The 21,348-nt window shown below is 40.1% G+C and overlaps 1 pseudogene; it reads left to right on the top strand.

Annotated features, from left to right (window-relative positions):
• The window catches only part of LOC147474799 (pentatricopeptide repeat-containing protein At4g16470-like), a 37,082-nt pseudogene that overhangs the window by 551 nt on the left and 15,183 nt on the right, over window positions 1-21,348 (top strand).

The raw sequence follows: 21,348 nt of genomic DNA on the forward strand, positions 1-21,348 counted from the left end.
AGAAAGTACTAGAACACACTTCAAGTCCAAATCCTCTCACTTCATAGGTTCGGAAGTGAGGCAAGAAGAGGAGGTTCGTGGGCTTTGGAACTAGTTGGAGTAGTAGGTTCGTATAACCAACTCCTAACTATGAACTCCAAATCCGGAACTCCCCTACTAGGTTCGGAGCAGGTTTGTAGGTTTTGGAACTAGCTGGAGTAGTAGGTTCGTATAACCAACTCCTAACTATGAACTCCAAATCCGAAACTCAACTGCTAGGCTCGGAGTTCTAACTACTACTCCGAACCTAAACATATTTTTCTATTGTTTAAGTCAATAAAGGAGACCTATTTGACTTGGGAAACATGAGGCTTCTAGAAGAGTCAAGATGAGACTTAACAAGAGACGATCTCCTAGTTAAACACTAATTGGGAAACCTTACCTATTCGTCAAGATGAGACTTGACAAGAGACGATCTCCTAGTTAAACACTAATTGGGAAACCTCATCTATTCTTATAAATAGAATAGCTGAACTACACTTTGAGTTTGATTCCTATTCAGAGGATACGTAGGCAGTCATTAAAGAATGTGGTTCAACTCATCATCTTTTACATCTCTTCTTTTTCTTGATCCAATACTTCTCATTGTTCTTTGATCATCAACAAAATATTTGTATTTCTAGATTAGGAAAAATCATCACACAATTGGCGCCGTCTGTGGGGAGAACTATACAGAATTTATTTGATTTCTTGGTCGAAATTTTTTCAGTTCTAAGTTCTCCTACCCACCAATTTTTCTTGGGTTTGTTGTTCTTTTAAAAAAAATTTTCACTTTGATTCAAAATCATGGTTACTACAAGAGCCAATGCGAATCAAGGTAATAAGGGGAATAACGAGATCAATAACCCACATATTACTTCTCAAAGACAATCTGAACGTAGAGGAGATCGTCGTTTTGGACAGGGGAGTGAAGATGATGAGCCTAACAACGATACTCCCCAATCTGCCATAACCAACCAAGCCATCATGGATGCTGTGATGGTCGAACGTGGTCGACAGGAGGCTCGTTTGCGTTTTTTACAAAACTACTACCGCACACAGGAGGGTCGTTCACCTCCAAGAGTGTTGCCTACTGATGGAAATGCGAGGGGGTAGTTCCGGCCACCAAGTCTCGACCCTGGTGAGGGTTACGTCCCTACACATTATATCCCTTACTTCGCTGGGTATCATAGCGACCAACCAGATTCAGATTATAATCCGGAATTGGATCCAACCCAACACTCGAGTTCACACGGAACTGACTTCTCTTGGTATTCAAGTTCTCGAGGTACGAGGGATGGACATCCGAATGTGTTTGCCCAAAATCCACAACTATTGAGGTCACCCTCGGTATGAAGAAGACTTTCAGTTCCAAGGGAACCTTCATTGCCTTGGAATCCCTTAGTTCCCCAATCCAGTTTTGCAAACTCCTCCACTCGATCTTGGGAACCGGAACCACGTTATCATCAAGATGAGAACTATGAGAGTCCAAGTCCGAGGTACAACAACGAGAGAACTCCAATTCATGAACCGACTACTCTTGCACAACTCAAGGCGCAAATACTAGAGGAACTACGAGGTTCGAAACCAACCAAGATGGATGAGTCAGTTGTTCGGTCAGCAATCCAGGGTGACATTGGAACTCCTTTTTCATGGCATGTTATGAGTGGATACATCCCCCATGATTATAAACCACCGAAGTTCTCTAAATTTAATAGCAAAGGAGATCCGGTTTCTCATGTGCTCGGTTATCGTCAAGCAATGGTGGGTTTTTCTAAGAAAGATCATTATTTGTGCCGGTATTTTGCTTCAAGTTTGACAAACTCGGCACTCATCTATTACATGAAGCTACCCAGGGGCAGCATTCATGAGTTTAAGGTGCTATCCATCAATTTCATTGCAAAATTCAGTTGCAACCGACCTTACATTAAAATCGCTGATGCACTATTTGACATGAAAATCCGAAAGGATGAGCAGATTGATAAGAGCTCAAAACTGTAGTTTTAACCCTTTAACAGTCATACTTTTGGACCAATTATGTGAGTAATAATTAAGAGTTAACACTGATTACGTGTTTTTATGCATTTCAGGCTTCAAAGTCCATTATGTGCAGAAATGTGCCACTTTAGTGAGATAAAGGAGAAAAGGTCGGTTACTAAGGAGTTCCGTGATTAAAGGCCAAGATTCAAGAAGATAAAGTCTTCCTAAAGCCCGGTCAAAAGCTGAAAAGTCGACATGGGCTGAAACAGCACACAAGTCAGCAGAACTTCCGAAAGCCGTATCTTTGGACTCAGACCTCGGAATTAGGCCTACCTTATGTCAAAACGACCGGCTCGGAAAGAGCTTTCCAATGGTCTAAGCCTTGACCCAATCAGAGGAGCAGAAGTGGACGAAAAGTCTGTGGAAGCCAACTGCAGCTGAAGAGGCCTTTTTGGACTGAAAGAATTGGGTTTTGGGCCTGATTCTCTGGCCCAAAACATGGCTCCAAGCCCATGCATGATTTTTGGATCTGAAAGTATAAAAACCAAAGTTTAGCTCTTTGTTAATGGTAGCTAGTTAGACCTAAAATATTATAGATAATTCTAGATCTGTTTTCATTAATTAAATTAAGCTTTAGTTCCATTTTCAATTCTTGTTTTAGATTAAGTCTTTGAATCATTGTTCTTGATTGATTAGATAAATAAAATAGTTGCTTTCTCAATTTCGATTTGTGTTATTTCAATTTATAGATCTGATTTTAATTCTTGTTGATTATCATTCCGTAGTTTAAATAGATTGAACCATTGTTAGTTAATTTAGTTAAGTTAGAATTTTAATATGATGTGTAGTTATAATGAAATGGGAAATGATGGTTTGATGACTCAAGGCTAAAACCTCCATTAGAGGGGTTGATGAACCCTTGATGAAAACTTAGTGGTATAGTGTAGAAACATTGTAGAATCTATTCCAATCTAGAAGGTCGTGATTAAGCCATGAGAATGGGTGGGCGACCTCACATGCTAGTTAGTACTTCGGTAGAAATGCCATGAACACTAGGGATTAGAACTTCGAATTTCTTGCCGTAGAGAACGTAAGAATCGAGATACAAGAATCTATGTTAGGCTATTAAGTTGGATTCGAGGTGGATTCAATTCCCTCTAATCCCTTATCTAGATTCAAGCACAATCATATTTCCATAGCATTCGTAGTTAAATTCAAGTAATCAAATTCAGTAAGTATCGTAGTATATCACCTTCGTAAAGCTCTCATTGACTTAAGACCGACTAATTAGATTAGAAAACATTCCATGCTAGAGCACTAGGAGTGGAACGAACTTTCTACTCCACTATATCTCATAGGATTGAGAGTAGAGAAAACTTTGATAAATATAAGCATCATAAGATAGTTTTAGTTTACTTACGTTTTGAGTTCATCGTTCATTTCGTAGGTAGACTATTCATTTTATCCTTTTATCAAATGGCGCCGCTGCCATCTTAGTTGCACTTTAGCATTGTTTTCATAGTAGAATTAGTCATTTTTAAGTCCCATTAAACCCACCCACCCTTGTTTGATTCATACTGTGGTTATTCGTTTCAGCGTTGAAAAAAATTCCGTAAAAAATTACACGGAGCGTGATCGCTACCGCTACCAGTAGTCCGGACTATGAGCGACCGCCTCACTTATCGGACTTCGAGCTTGATTCCCCCTCTTACCAAGCGCGACCCGCGCTCACGTCTTTGGACTAGGAGCCGACCGCGCTTCCGAAACACTCTGCTACTAAGCAAAATTTTATGCGGATTTCTACGAGTTTGTTTCAACCCGATTTTTAAGTTTTTCAAGTGTTCTAACTTGTTATTTACACCAACACGTGTAAACAAGACGCTTATTCATAAGCTTAAGCAAGGACGCTTTCGGTATTCCTTTCTTCCATACCTCGCATCTCCGCCAGAGGTTCATACTAATATATCAAGATTGTTTGGGTTGTTTTCGTGTTTAGACTTAGACTTGCATGAGATTAAGGTCTGGTCGGAGAAAAACACCGAACGTAAATAACCGTCAACAAACAAACATATCGAGTATACCAATCATAACACCTCTAACTACTATTCCACCAACCATACCTGACATAATGGGTGAAGAAAGAAAGACTCCTCTCTCCGACTTCTACAAAGCTTTGAATGATAGCCCCTAAATCTTGCATCGTTCTAGCAGACCCAGTGGGGGATTTTCGAATCCCCACAAACATATTTAATTTGTTACCCGTTTTCCATGGTTTAGGCCATGAAAACCCTTACCAACACATGCGTAGGATTGAACAAGTCCTTACAACATTCCATCATCCTACGGTTGGTGCGAACAAATTAAACCGGGGTATTTCCCTTCACCTTAGCCGATAAGGCAAATTGGTTAACGCCCAAGCGCTAACTTCAGGGACTCGTGGGCTAAACTTGTTCACTATTTATGGAACATTTTACCCACCCCTAAAACGGATGAAATGCTTTCCAAGATTCATTTCTTCCGACAGAACCCTCATGAATCATTTTCTGAGGCTTGGAATCGTTTCACCGATCTGCTAATAGAGTGTCCACACCATAACCTAGCAAAAGACACGTTAGTTCGTGCCTTTTTCAAAGGACTTCAACATCACCATAAAGAAGTCCTTGACATAATGAATGGGGGTAGTTTCCTAAGTAAAGGAGCCTCAGAGGCTTATAAATTTTTAGAAGAACAAACTAAACGCAATAACAATTGGGGGGTGATGATATCCCCCCTCCCGCTAGTTCTTCTTCAACAGCTTAAGGCGCGGTATGTTTGAGATGAAACCCGACCCAGAACTTAAAAATTTAATCGAATCTCTAACTAAAAAAGTAGAGGATATTTCTATTCAACAAAAGCATATTCCCGTCATGAATGCCAACTCCAACCCATGTAATTTCTGTTTGAGTCCCCGAAGCACCACGACTCTATTGTCCTCTCGCCTATGAACAACAACAATTAGAGCAAGATAGTGTTTTCTCCATTAATAACTATCCTATTCCTAATGCCCCATGGAGACAACATCCCAACTTTAGTTGGCTTAAACAATCAACAAGTTACAACTCTAGGGTTTAATAACCAAAATGTTAGGCAAACAAACAACTATAATCAAGCTCCACCTAGGTAAGGATGGGGACAAGGTCGGGAAATTATAATAATTATAACAACCAAGCGCACCACGACAAGGTGTAGCACAATGTCGAATAATTATAATAATTATAATACCAATAGAGGTATCGTTCTGGTTAACAATAGTAACTATCAAAACCCACCCATAAATAATCAACGTGAGATAGTATCGACGCCTTTATACAGGTTACCCAACAACTTTTCCAATCAATGACTCAATCAAACCAACATATATTACAATCCATAAATCGGGCATACAACAAGCTTAGCCCAAGAGAAAGCCCAACCAAAAGGCGTGTTTCCGTGACAAGCGATACCAAACCCTAAAACAACAAACACAGCCTTTGAGGTAAACGGTAATACTAGTACGGAAACGACAATAGTAGGTGACTGAATGCCATCACCACTCTCCGCCTCGAAAGGTGGTTGATAACAAAGTAACTATGCCTATAGTTACCCCATCAGTACATTCTACACCGGATATCGAACTAGATAATCGGGGCCAGAAACCTAAGAACCTACCACCGTAGAGGTACCCGGTTAAACCACAACCTAAGAAACAGAAAAGCCAAGGTTACACATCAAGTCGAGCCATACGCTAAATATAGAGCTTAAACCACCATTCCCTAAAAAATTAGCCATGCTAACCGGGGATACCAACTTCGAGGAGATTAGGAACGTTTTCAAAAATCTAACGATAAACCTTCCTTTTCTCGGCTATTAAAAAGCTACCTAATCACGCTTAAGTTTCTTAAAGAGTTGTGCACTACTAGGCGTAAGACTAACATACCTAAAGACGCTTTTTAACCGAACAATTCCCAACTTTATCGAAAATAATGGAATTGTTAAGTACAAGGACCCGGTCGCCCCATCAAAATGCACCTTAGGAGATTCCCACACGCGACGAATCGCTTTATTAGACACGGGGCGAAAGTGTTAACTTACTCCCGTGATACTTGTATAAACAAATAGGTCTACGAGAAAATGCAACCTACAAAAATAACGTTGCAATTAGTGGGACGTGTCTATTAAGTATCCTAAGGGTGTAGTGGAAAACGTGCTTGTTAAGGTTCAGATTTCTACTATCCCGCTGGATTTTGTTATCCTCGATACGTAAGTCGCTAATGACTCTCAGACCGATCATCTTAGGGTTTCTTTTAGCAACCGCCAACGACTTATTAATTGCCGCGATGGTAAGATGTCCTTATTTTTGGCCATCTCACGGTTGAGGTAAATGTTTTAAAATGATGAAACAAGCTTACCGATTCGCCTATAGATGGGGAGGTTAGCATGATCGAGAGCTTAGCTCAAGATTATTTTAACAACACGTTTCTTGAAAACAATATGTACAAATTCCTTTCTTTTGGAAAGTCAGATTTTGTAAATGACTCCTACTTAGAGGAAGTCAACACCATCCTTGAGTCCACACCAATTGTAGACATTTCGGTTGCTCCACATATTGAGTATGAAGACTTGCTACCTAAGCAAGTATTCATTATGCAAAATGAGGACCCCGACGAAACATCTATTAATTTTCCTCCCACCCCAGTGCTTAAACCCCTTCCCCCAGAGTTAAAATATATTCAACTCGATCCGGATGGTAGTCATCCGATAATTATATCTTCTCTGTTATCTATGGATGAAGAGACACGTTTAATCCGGGTGATTAGGGAACATCGGTCTGCGATTGGTTGGTCCCTAGCTGACATTAAGGGAATTGACCCTAATGTTTGCACTCATCGTATCCATTTGAGGATAACGCCAAGACTTCTCGCTAACCTCGGCATCGCTTTGAACCCCCGCCATGAAAGAGGTGGTTAGGGAAGAAGTCTTTACGACACTTTCGATCGGGTATCATATACCCCATCTTCGATAGCGAATGGGTAAGCCCCATTCATGTAGTTCCTAAAAATCGAGTTACCATGGTTCGTGAACGAAAAAGGTGACTATGTTGTCGCACAAGGTCCTATGAAATGGAGGATCTCAGATTGATTATAGACGTTTAAATGCTATGACACGAAAGGATCACTTTCCTTTACCCTTTATAGATCAAATGCTCGAACGCCTAGCTGGGTCATGCTTTTTATTGTTTTCTCGGATGGCTACTCGTGCTATTTTCAGATTATTATTGATATTGATGACCAAGAAAAGACTACCTTCACATGTCCTTTTGTAACGTATGCCTATAAACGAATGCCTTTTGGCCTTTGTAATGCTCCCCGAACCTTCCAAATGGTGTATGCTTCATATATTTAGTGACATGGTAGAGCTTTTATGGAAGTTTTCATGGATGATTTTTCTATCTATGGAGACTCCTTCACGATCGCTTTGTCTAACCTGCCTAAGGTTTTGACAAGGTGTGAAGAAAAGAGCCTCGCTTTAAACCGGGAAAAGTGTCATTTCATGGTGAAAAGGGCATAGTACTAGGTCACATTGTATCTAGTGATGGCATCGAAGCAGATAAGGCCAAACTAGATAAGATAGCGATGCTACCTAAAACCACGGACTGTCCGTCCGTGATATTAGAGCCTTTCTAGGCCATGCAGGTTTTATAGGCGATTTATTAAAGACTTCTCGAAAATAGCTAGGCCTTTAACTAATCTGCTTTTGAAAGATGCAATCTTTGATTTTAATTTTAACCGTAAAGCGTGGCTTTTGAAACTTTAAAAGTCGCCCCTAACCTCTCTCGCACCAATTATTATACCCCCGATTGGTCTAAACCTTTCAAACTCATGTGTGATGCTAGTGATTATGCAAATTGGTGCGCCTTGGGACAAAAACTAGATAATAAGTCTATCGTCATTTTATTATGCTAGTAAAACATTAAACGATGCTCAACGAAATTATTCAACTATAGAAAAAGAATTCTTAGCCGCCATTTATGCTTTAGATAAGTTTCGGCCCTTATTTGGTTGGTTCTAAAACTTTAGTTTACACCGGACCATGCAGACCTTAAGTACCTTCTTGCAAAGAAGGATGCTAAGCGAGATTAATCCGATGGATCCTTCTCCCCAAGAGTTCACATTAGAAATAAAGGACAAAAAGAGGGGGTCGAAAACGTGTTGCCGACCACTTATCTAGACTCACAAACGACGATCGATCGATTCGAGTCCATACCGGACTCTTTTCCCGATGAGCATCTCAGATGCCATTTTTTCAAAGACCATGGTATCTGACATTGTAAATTTTCTAGCGGCTGATGTTATGCCTTATAATTGGTCAAGGAATGAACGTAAAAAGTTTTGGCCGAAAGTTAAGTTATACTCTTGAATGAGCCCTACCTTTTTAAGTATTGTGCGGATCGATTTATTCGTCGTTGTATTCCCCGTGGGAATACAATGAAGTTCTATCGTTATGCCATGACAAAGAGTGTGGTGGCCATTTTAGTGGGATGAAAACAGCCGCTAAAAAGTTCTTCAATGTGGATTTTATTGGCCTACCCTTTTTAAGGATGCCCAAGTGCATTGCAAGACGTGTATTCGCTTTCCAACAACTTGGGCTTAATCACGGCGTAATATGATGCCATTAAATCCAATCTTGATAGTTGAAATTTTCGACGTTTGGGGCATTGATTTCATGGGTCCTTTCCCGGTTTCCCACGGTTTCATTTATATTATAGTTGCCGTGGACTACGTGTCAAAATGGATAGAGGCCCTAGCTTGCCGTAGCAAATGACCATAAGACCATTGTATTTTTATTAAAGAATATATTTTTTGTCGGTTTGGCATTCCTAAAGCCATCATTAGTGATGGTGGAACACATTTTTGCAACAGAGTTGTTGCATCCCTTGTGAAAAAGTATGGAGTTACACACAAAGTAGCAACTCCTTATCATCCACAAACTAGCGGACAAGTAGAAGTTTCTAATAGGGAAATCAAAAAGATTTTAGAAACAACTGTAAACCCTGATAGGAAAGACTGGTCAAAGCGTCTATCGGATGCCTTATGGGCATATAGAACTGCTTTCAAAACTCCTATAGGTATGTCTCCCTTTAGACTTGTATTTGGGAAACCATGTCATTTGCCCGTTGAATTAGAGCACCATGCTCTGTGGGCTATAAAAAGCCTTAACTTCAATATTGATGAGGCAGGTGTCAAATGCAAGTTGCAATTGAATGAGCTTGAAGAAATCTGTAGCGATTCGTACGATCTCGCGAAGGATTATAAAGCTAACATGAAACGTGTTCATGATAAGCATATCTTGCACAAAGAGTTTGTGGTCGGTCAAAAGGTTTTGCTTTACAACTCTCGTCTACATGTTTTCCCAGGCAAACTAAAAACCCGTTGGTATGGCCCTTTTTCTAGTTATCAAGTCACCCCTTTACGGGCAATTACCTTGGTAAATCCAAATGACAACAAAGTACCTTTCAAGTTAATGGTCAACGGTTAAAACATTTTCATGAACTTCGTCCCCTCGATGTAGAGGAAGTCCTTTTACAGACACCGCCTATGAGGATCGACCCTTGACATTTGGTGTACTTACTTTCATTTCCATATACTGATAAGTGCACCATTCAGGTAACCGGGCCCTCCCTATGGAGTGTGTGGCTGTAAGTACCGGATCCTAAGTCCACAGTTCACATAATTCACGTTTTCCACTTTTGCATGTTTTCTCGATTTTGGAGTCATGTTCCTCTATGGAGTGAATTATGTATTTATTATTTTTCGTGTTTCTTATAATAAACAAATAAAAATAAAATTAAAATTCTTCAAATCATAGAAATAGCAATCCAACAAGTCTTGGGAATCGACTTTAAACGACGACGTTGTAAAAACAAATTTTGTGTTTAAAAATTTGTTTGGGGGTGGGCAAATCGATCTTTCCATCGATTGCTCGAACTTTCCATTGGTTTTGTTTAGGCCCATTAGTTCAATTGGGTTGACGTAATCTAAACTTAGATTTCCTTCGTTCGCATAACTTACGTCACACACGCACTTCGAGGCGTTCTTCCACCCTCTTATACGTCACCCATGGTTGGAATTGAGTGTTTTATGGATCATTGGATTGGAAATTCTCTACTGATCATTTCCATAACTCATTCACCAAAATCGGGCCAAGAATTGAAGGCGGCAAATTGAGTTTGAAATTGCGCAAAAAATCGGAAAATTTCGCATTCAAAACCGGGCTTGGGCCCAAACCGCGACGCGACGCCACGCGTCTCCTTCCTTCCCAACCCACACGATAGTGTTTCCACTTCAATCCCAAACCGCCCGGTTACAAGTTTTGGAAACCAAAATAAAAAAAAAAATATATATATATATATATATATATATATATATATATATATATATATATATATATATATATATATATAAAACCTAACTACACCTATATCCATCTTCTCTAAACAATCAGTCTAAACACCCAATTTCAATGGCGCCACCACCACCAACGCTTTTTTAGTAGTTTTCTTCAAACTCTTCCCCCCCCACAGTCTACAAAACCATTAGTAGTCTAAGAAATTTCAATGGCGCTTACGACGAATTTTTGCCGAAAAACGCATTTGCTTCGACGGTTTCACGCCATTTTATGACGCCGGAGATGTTCAAGAGACATTGAACGGATTTGTGGTACTCAACCGAGGAGTTCTATCACTATGATTTGGTAGAACAGTTTTATAAAAAGCGAGAATTGGAAAGGGATAGGATTTTCATAAAGTTAGGAGGAACGCTGAGAGAAGTTACGCCGGGTTGTTAGTCGAACTGTTAGGAATTACGCTTTGAAAGCAACCTAGTAACGACAATTCGGGAACCCCAAGATACCGGAGTTCCCGCTTTGATGAAGCTGATACCGTCGTGGAGGGTGAATACAATCCGACATCCCATTCGTCCGCCGCATCACCTCGAGAACCAATCAACCGGGTCAGAGCTCGCTGGATTGGTAGGAACGCCCCTGAAAGACAAAGTCGCTGATATCGGCCTCGAATGTCCGCGACATTCTCCGGATTTTGCAAACAAAGAAGTATAATTTCTGCATCCTTGATTTAATGTTTAATGTGATTCGAGGAGGGGGAAGAGTTTAGCCTTCTTCCGTATTGATCACTAAGATCATGCTCTCCTTTTAGAGTCGCCGCAAGATCTGCTCCTATTAAGATCAAGTTGCATTCTAATGAAAGTATCTATACGGATTGCATCCAAGAGACTTGGCCGTTGTCTGAAGAAAAAATGGATGAATCGGAGGATGAAAGGGAAGATATGACATGGAGGGATGAAGATGCATTAGAGAAGTGTAATTCTAATGTAGAACGCATGCAAGTGTTGCAAACTGCCTTGCGGTGCGTTTATGGTATTTGTGGTGATATCCGAAATAGACAGATAGTAGTTCAAAAGAAGCAAGGGAACCTTCAGAGGAGATTTGAAATGCTCGAAGGGGTTCTGGACGATATCTTGTATAACATAGAGACTATCCACCAGGAACAACAAACCCAAAGATCGATGCAGACTCGATCGAGATGGAAGCCCAACGCTTGTTCCGAATAGAGATGCTACGACGACGCCACCCGTGGGAGGACTCTGTTTCACCGAGTCCGACAGTGCATGAGCGCCGTCGCCGAACCAGATGGTTCAAGCCATTCTCCATCCCAGAGCCAATCTCCATCTCAGGGTCCATCATCATCACAAAACAAGGTGCTCACCCCAGTTGGAGTTCGCTGTTATTTCATAATTTCGTTTTATTAGAAGGATTTTAATTCAGTAGTTAAATTTAAATAGTAATGTGTTTATTTAATGTTGTTTGGATTTATATTTTATTTTATTTTTAATATAATGGGTTATTTTTGAGTACTGCTTGTTTTATCATTTATCCCACCTTCCCGACTTGGTTGGGGGTGGAAATATTTAGACCGAGCATAAGTCGTTATATGATCATGTATATGTTACGTTGTCTTGGAGGAAAGGTTGATAATTTGGCCGATATCGGCAAATCTATGACTTGTGTGGTGGTAGCATAAAATCTAGGGGAGTTTAGAAGTTACTATTCTAAATCCAAAGATGAAAGATACCGTGATTTTTAGGAAATCATGAAAATGGCTTGTTTCCGTTTTTGGTTTTTGGGAATTTTCCTATTTTCGAAATTGCCTTCAAACAAATAGGGAACTTCCCGATTCGTTTTAGAAGCTCATAACCTATTTAAACTCCCTTCTTTCTACACTAACAAACCACAATACATTCCACCATCATCCCGCACCATCCACTCCAAGTTTTACTTTTTTTCATCTAAACTCCGGTTTCAATACATTACGAGCCAGCCTGCGCTTTGTCGAGGCGCGCTGCGCCTTTACTTTTTTTGAAGAATTTTGTCGAGCGCGACCGCCTCATCTTCGAGCGACCAGCCCTCAGCTATCGACCTAGAGCGACCACGCTTTTTATACCAAGCGCGACCAATTCCATAACACTATAATCGCGATTTACAAGAAGCGCCGACCGCTTCTACACGAAGCTACTGGTTTTCTGGAAACGCGGAAATTTCCAATTTTCAGACGGTCATTCCAGGATTTTGTGGAACTGTTCAAAGAGTTATTGTGATGACATCTCTTATAGTCATACCCTAACAGTCTTTTCGAAGATGTGTTGGGCACCGGACCTATGGACACCGGTTCCGGCCACGATCCCCGCAAGATTAGGATGGCGCCATCTATCGGTAAGTGATGATGAGTCATATTCACCACAACTTACTTGCTTATTTCTATGACCACGTTAAATTCTATTGTAATCGATGGAGATCAAGAATTCTCCGTCAGTAGTCGATGACACGCGACATGAATTCAAAAAAATTGGTCGCCTTTAGTTTTAGGAATACCAATACCGATCCTGCTCACACATGGGCATATATGACCGATAATGCATATCTTTATGATTATACATATTTCCATGATTATTATGGGGGAAGGGTATTTCGAGTAATGGACCAGGGGCGATATAGCATTGCCCTTGGTAGCCTTTCCTTAAACGTAGGCACCACCATGTTATTTATCCTGATGAATATTTTGGGAGAATGGCAGTTCACTTCTGCAAACAATCATCGCTGGTGACATTTTCCTTGCTTTAGCCGGAGGGGACGCCGCCACTATGACATTCCCCGAAGTTTTGGTCACTAGTCTTAAGAGAGCCCAAACCATGAGGCGTAAGTATCTTCTTATGCCCGTGTTGGTAAGCGCGATCATCGCGTAGTTGTTTACCCGTATTCTCGTGCACAATTCATAGATTGGAAAAGGTTTGAAGTCATGAGACCAACCAATAGGGTGGTTCGCTCATTCGCGAATAATGACTTGGCGGGATGGCAAAATCTTCATTTGGTCGCCCGCACATCCCATCGGACATAATAACACTTAACAGTTAGCATTAGTAGATGATAAATGGCGGTAAGCTTGGCAAGTTATAATGGATCGGCAGGATCTTGAAGAACCTCATATCTTTAATGAGGAGGAGGATGCTTAAGCGGGAGATAAGGTAAGTTTTTAGTTTTTTTTAGTGTCCGCTTATGTCCCAAGCAATTTCATTTTTGTTAACCCCATAATGGGTGGAACTTCAGATAGAGTTAAGTCGGTTTTTATTTCCTATAGTAGTACGCTCTAACTTTGTTTTGCAGATGTTCCTGAATTTCACACGTTTCAATGGTATTTTTCCTACCCTCTTTATTTACAATACTTTGAGGATAAAGCATGATTCTTGTTTGGGGGGGGGGGGGGCATAGAAACACGTGTAATTGAGGCATATGTTAGGATATAAATATGTATAATATGCATTTGTTTTCTAGTTAAATTTTTTTTAAAAAAAAAAAAAAATCAAAAATATAAATAAATAAGTTATGCTATAAACTTAGGAATATTGGTATTGTTTTCTTTCTCCATGCTCTTAACAATCTAGAAGTCTCACGTAGCTTTTGCATCAGAATAATTGCTAGAACTTAGGTTAATATATAGGTAATAATCTTTGCATCTATCTATAAATATATTACATGAGTATCTATGATTGTTAGCAAGAAGTTTCAAATCTAGGCTAGAGTACTTATTCTACAAATCCCGTGGAGAATATAGCCTAAAAGCCTTATATGAGCTAAACATTTGAGAAATGACACAAGGAAGAAGTAAAATCGGATAGAGATATCACACGCCCACTTGCTTGATCACTATGCCATATCCTAAGCGAGAATTTAGGCCCTCTTTGGATCGATATAGCCAGAAATTCAAACCTATGAATTATTTTCCGCTAGTCGCCCCTCCGAGCCTTTCTTTAGCCTTCCATAAACCACAATTCCTTTACCCCGTTACAAAACAAAAAAACAAAATAGAAAAAAAAAAAAAAAAATCAACCTACCCAATTTAGAATAAGTCCGAGAATAGAATGATCAAGAAAGAAGAAGAGAAAACCCTCGTGGTAAACAAAAATTAGTTAGTTGCTTCGTAAAGAAGTTTCCATCCAAGGAAAAGAAAAAAAAATATATAGAAATAAATAAAAACTCCAAAAATAGAATAAAAGGGAGTCAAAAGCCAAAGAAAAGAAAAAAAAAGAAAAATATGGCTAAGGATGGAAACAAAGTATAGAAGCAAAAGAAAATAACAAGGTTTTCTAAGTTACATAATATGAAGACTCTATTATCTCGGACTTGTCCTTTTGAATATCCATTTCCTTCCTTCTTAAACCATCTCCTAATCCCCGCAAACACCTAATAAAGACCTCTAGCTCAATTAGGAATAGGTTAGTGTGATATAGTAAGTGGCAGATGTGTTTGATCGACCCCGCTTCCTTGTTGTCATTGAGATTGTAAGGTAAAAGTGCCCACCGCACACACTAGAGTAAATAAACTTGAGTGGAAAAATCGAGAGTGGTTCTTGTCTTGACATTTATGTGAGGACCTACTTAAGGACGCTTATTCGAAGTTTTCAGAAAATGAACCCGCTAGGCATTTCATAGTATTACTCATAGTATATATATTTGTATCATAGATGATTGATTATTATGCATATATTAGCTTAGGTTTTGACTTGGTTATTCTTATTCATTTGCTAGTGAGATGTATAGATAGTTGGGATATGAATGAGGAAACAATAGTTTTATTTCTTAGTCATTGTAGTATAGTTGAAGTTTGTGAGTACCTTCACTCGAAAACTCTCACGAGGGTATAACTCGGCCCACTAGGGAATTCCTAGTGGTTTAAGGCATTATCAAGCATAGGGTCAATGCAATCGCACTCGCTGAAACGAGTAGATAGAACTCCATTTTTGGTCACTTATTTTAATTTCTCATCTTTGCTTGAGGACAAGCAAAATGCTGTTTGGGGTGGTTTGATAAGAGCCCAAAACTGTAGTTTTAACCCTTTAACAGTCATACTTTTGGACCAATTATGTGAGTAATAATTAAGAGTTAACACCGACACGTGTTTTTATGCATTTCAGGCTTCAAAGTCCATTATGTGCAAAAATGTGCCACTTTAGTGAGATAAAGGAGAAAAGGTCGGTTACTAAGGAGTTCCGTGATTAAAGGCCAAGATTCAAAAAGATAAAGCCTTCCTAAAGCCCGGTCAAAAGCTGAAAAGTCGACACGGGCTGAAACAGCACACAAGTCAGTAGAACTTCCAAAAGCCGTATCTTTGGACTCAGACCTCGGAATTGGGCCTACCTTATGTCAAAACGACCGGCTCGGAAAGAGCTTTCCAATGGTTTAAGTCTTGATCCAATCAGAGGAGCAGAAGTGGATGAAAAGTCTGTGGAAGCCAACTACAGCTGAAGAGGCCTTTTGATTTGAAAGACTTGGGTTTTGGGCCCCGATTCTCTTCGCCCAAAACATGGCTCCAAGCCCATGCACGATTTTTGGATCTGAAAGTATAAAAACCAAAGTTTAGCTCTTTGTTAATGGTAGCTAGTTAGACCTAAAATATTATAGATAATTCTAGATCTGTTTTCATTAATTAAATTAAGCTTTAGTTCCATTTTCAATTCTTGTTTTAGATTAATTCTTTGAATCATTGTTCTTGATTGATTAGATAAATAAAATAGTTGCTTTCTCAATTTCGATTTGTGTTATTTCAATTTATAGATCTGATTTTAATTCTTATTGATTATCATTCCGTAGTTTAAATAGATTGAACCATTGTTAGTTAATTTAGTTAAGTTAGAATTTTAATATGATGTGTAGTTATAATGAAATGGGAAATGATGGTTTGATGACTCAAGGCTAAAACCTCCATTAGAGGGGTTGATGAAGCCTTGATGAAAACTTAGTGGTATAGTGTAGAAACATTGTAGAATCTATTCCAATCTAGAAGGTCGTGATTCGCCATGAGAATGGGTGGACGACCTCACATGCTAGTTAGTACTCGGTAGAAATGCCATGAACACTAGGGATTAGAACTCGAATTTCTTGTCGTAAGAACGTAAGAATCGAGATACAAGAATCTATGTTAGGCTATTAAGTTGGATTCGAGGTGGATTCAATTCCCCTCTAATCCTTTATCTAGATTCAAGCACAATCATATTTCCATAGCATTCGTAGTTAAATTCAAGTAATCAAATTCAATAAGTATCGTAGTATATCACCTTCGTAAAGCTCTCATTGACTTAAGACCGACTAATTAGATTAGAAAACATTCCATGCTAGAGCACTAGGAGTGGAACGAACTTTCTACTCCACTATATCTCATAGGATTGAGAGTAGAGAAAACTTTGATAAATATAAGCATCATAAGATAGTTTTAGTTTACTTACGTTTTTAGTTCATCGTTCATTTCGTAGGTAGACTATTCATTTTATCCTTTTATCACATATAAGGGATTTCACCAAAAGATTTAACGAGGTTCAATTGCATGTTGACAACATTGATGAGACCCTCGCCATTGTGGCATTTAGAAAGGGATTAGATCCCATTTCTGGTCTATACACGTCTTTAAAGAAAAAGAAGCCTACGAACATGATAGAGTTGTAGGCTCGGATTGATAAATATGCGGAACTGGAAGAAGACCAATTGGATAGGGACTCTTCTCATAAAAGAGTGATAACCAGTGTCACCTCCGCTCCTGTTGGTAGGAGCTCTACTAGTCATTATGATGATAGGAAGTCTGAGGAACCACAATCGGAGCACAAGTCAGTCGACAAGAATTCCTATCAAGATAAGTCCAAGAGGCAAAAGATTAGTGACACGTCAGGAAGTGACCAACTACCCCTGCTGGAAAGGGACTTTACCACTTTAACTCATCCTTACGAGGACATCTTCGACGCCATCAAGAACAAGAACAGATCGGTGCTATTGGAGCTAGGAATACTTACCACTTTAACTCATCCAAAGATGAAGCCCGGTGCTATTGGAGCTAGGAATACTAACGTGTACTGTAAGTTCCATAAACAGGCCGGTCATGGAACTAAGAATTGTAGGTCTCTTAAACATGGAATTCAGGATCTTGTAGACTGAGGTTTACTAGATGAATATAAGGGTACTCCAATTCAGAATACTGCAGTAATTCCTGACACCAATGTACACAATGCAGAGACAAGAATGGATAAGGTAATGACTCACACGATCGTTGGGGGCAATTCTAAACGCCCATTTGAAGAGTTTAGTAGAGGGCAAAGGTACCAGGAAAAACATGCGAAGCATTTGCGAATCATTAACAATGTCACTTCCAAACCGACCAAGGAATCCAACTCCGCAGTTGTTTTCACTGATGAAGACGCTAAAGTTTCTTTCCACACTCGGATGCATTGGTTCTGTCCTTAGAAGTTGCTGGGTGTGATATGCACAGGATCCTCATTGACCCTGGGAGTTCTGCAGATATACTTTACTATCATGCTTTCAAACAAATGCCAATTCTAGAATGTCCCGTGAAATCTTCTTTGTATGGGTTTAATGGTGACATGTCCGATGCAAGGAGAGATTGAATTGACAATAAAGCCGCCGACGCCGCCTCAAATGTCAACTTCACGATTGTCGTGGAGAGTTACTTAATATAATACTATTCTTGGTAGGAGTTGCCTTCATCGCTTGAAAGCGGTTCCAAGTACTTATCACCAAACCTTGAAGTTCCCTCTCAAAGGCAATATCGTGGTGATCAAAGGAGATCAACAAGCTTCCAAGCGATGCTACGCAGCTCTTCTAAAAATGGTTCAAACCGCCCAATAACATCAGCAGTTCGCACCACCAAATAGCAATTACAGAACGAGTCTCCCTCTCAAGACATAGTGTTGGCACCTTTGGATGTAATTCCATTAGATTCTATAGGGCCGGATGAGAGGAGGACTCCACCAACATTGGAATCAGTTGATGAAGTCGACATAGGAGATGGTTCCGAACCTCGACTTGTCTTAATTGGCACCATGTTGGACCCGAAGACTAGAGAAGAATTGATAAATTTCTTACAAGAATTCTGAGATGTATTTGCTTGGAGTTATGAGGATATGCCTGGAATTGATCCCTCCATAGCCTACCATAAGCTCAATTTGGATCCAAACGTCATGCCAGTTAAGTAGAAACTCAGAAAGATGGGTCCCGAACATACTGAGGCTATCGACAAAGAGGTGGATAAATTGGTTAAGGCTAAGTACATACGAAAGATCACATACCCCACTTGGATCTCTAACGTTGTCGCTGTCAAGAAAAATAATGGGAACTGGCGAACGTGTGTCGATTATACGGATGTGAATAAGCACTGTAAGAAGGATTGTTTTCCTCTTCCTCGTATTGACACATTGGTCGATGCCACTACAGGACATGAGATTTTCTCTTTCTGTGACGACTTTTTGGGTTACAACCAGATACTCATGTACCCTCCTGATCAAGAGCATACTACTTTCATCATGGCACAGGGAACATATTGTTATCGGGTTATGCCTTTTGGTTTAAAGAATGCAGGGGCAATGTACCAACGCTTAGTCACAATGATGTTCAAAGATCATATTGGTGATTTTGTCGAAGTCTATGTCGACGACCTCCCGATCAAAAGTAAACAGAAGTCTGATTATCTTGCACACCTTCGTGCGTCTTTCCAGATCCTGAGGAAGTATCCGATGAAACTTAACCCAGCTAAATGTACCTTTGGTGTTACCTCCGGGAAATTCTTAGGACATCTGGTTACTAAACGTGGAATTGAAGCTAACCCGGACCAGATCAAAGCTATTCTTGATATGCCTTCTCCAAGGTCTCCGAAAGAGGTATAACGGTTGACTCGGCATCTTGCCGCACTTAACAGGTTCATTAGTAGAAGTTCGGATAAGTGTCAGGTTCTGTACAAGTTACTAAGGAAGAATATACGCTTTGATTGGACCGACGAATGTGAGATGGCTTTTAAGGACCTAAAAAATTATTTGTCCTCCCCTCCTGTGCTCACTACACCGAAGCAAGGAGACGTTTTAGGGTTATACTTGGTCTCTTCCGAGCATGGTATCAACGCCGTATTAGTACAAATTGATGAGAGGAATATCGAAAAGCCTCTCTACTTTGTTAGTAGAGCCCTCCTGGATGCCGAAACACGATATCTGAAGATTGAGAGAATAGCTCTAGCTCTAATCTTTGCTGCTGAGAAGCTACAACCATACTTCCAAGCTCACACCATCAGAGTCATCACTGAGTATCCTTTGAAGTCGGTCTTGGCAAGACTAGATAGGGCCGAACATCTCTTCAAATGGTCCATTCAATTAGGGGAATTTGACATTATTTATGTGCCGAGAATTTCTGAGAAGGGGCAAGCTTTGGCTGAGTTCTTGATCGATTTTCCTCTAGATTCCTCAGCCTCGACAATGGTAGCAGATTTGGAAAAGTCACCTCCTGCTTTTATGGAGTTAGAGGAACCTAACTCACTTCCTTATAGTCAAGTTCGACCTTGGAGTCATATCCCAGGTTGGAAGTTGTTCGTAGATGGATCTTCTAATGACCAAGGAGCAGGTATTGGTGCGGTACTCTTGACTCCATATAACACTAAGTTAGAAAAATCAGTGCATTTGGGGTTCAAGGCATCTAACAACGAAATTGAGTACGAAGCTATGCTAGCGGGGTTTGTCTATGGCATTAAACTTAGGAGTACGACATCTCACAGTATTCAACAACTTTCAATTAGTTGTACAACAGATTGAGGGTGGTTACGAAGCTCGAGACCTTCGTATGGCTCAATATTTGGAGTTGGTTAGATCTCTTACTTCTCATTTTGTAGATCTAAATTTCATAAATTTGCCTAGGTTGGACAACAGGCATGCCGATTCACTTGCCTACTTAGCTTCTTTGCTTGGGGATATCGAAGCTCATTCCATTCCCGTCGAATATTAGTCAGCGCCTAGTATTGAAAGAGAATTAGTTTGTCTTGTGGCTCCAATTTTGCAAGCTCCAGTGGGGACCTGGATGGATCCTTATCTTTCTTATCTTTTAGATGGCACTCTTTCGGCAAAGAAGACAGAAGCACAGAAGTTGTTAGCCAAAGTGGGACGTTATTTACTTGTTGGTGACAACTTGTACAAGAAGTCTTACTTAGGACCTCACCTGTGTTGTGTTACTCATGCCGAGGCTCATACTCTACTTGAAGAGATACACTTGGGCGAATGTGGAAATCATGCTGGGGGCAGATCTTTGGTACTCAAGATACTCCGACAGGGGCACTTTTGGCCTTATATGCTTAAAGATGCAGACGCTTATGTTCGGAAGTGTGATGCTTGCCAAAGACATGCTAACTACATCCATGTTCCAGCCGAAGAGCTCCATCCTCTGGCATCTCCGTGGCCATTCGCTCAATGGGGAATGGACATTGTTGGTCCTCTACCTATAGCTCCTGGCAACATGAAGTTCCTTTTAGTTGCAACATATTATTTTACTAAATGGATAGAGGCAGTTCCTTTAGTGAATATCAGGGAAGTTGATGTCACAAAGTTCATCTGGAACAATATCATTTGTCAGTTTGGATTACCTAAAGTCATTCTTTCTGATAATGGGACACAATTCCAGAGCACCAAAACACACGCTTTTTGCCAAGATTGGGGCATTGTGCAACTTTTCTCTTCTCCTAGATATTCTCAAGGTAAAGGTCAGGCGGAAGCCTCTAACCACATTATTTTGGATAATTTGAAACGGAAACTCATGGAGAGAAGCGGATTGTGGGTTAAGGAGTTGCCTAAAGTACTTTGGACCTACCGAACAACTCCTCGACGTTCGACTGGAGAATCACCTTTCACTCTCACTTATGGTACCTGATAAAAGCCAAAAACTATAGTTTTAA

The sequence above is a fragment of the Coptis chinensis genome, chromosome 9 (genome assembly GCF_015680905.1).
Source record: "Coptis chinensis isolate HL-2020 chromosome 9, ASM1568090v1, whole genome shotgun sequence".
NCBI lineage: Eukaryota > Viridiplantae > Streptophyta > Magnoliopsida > Ranunculales > Ranunculaceae > Coptis > Coptis chinensis.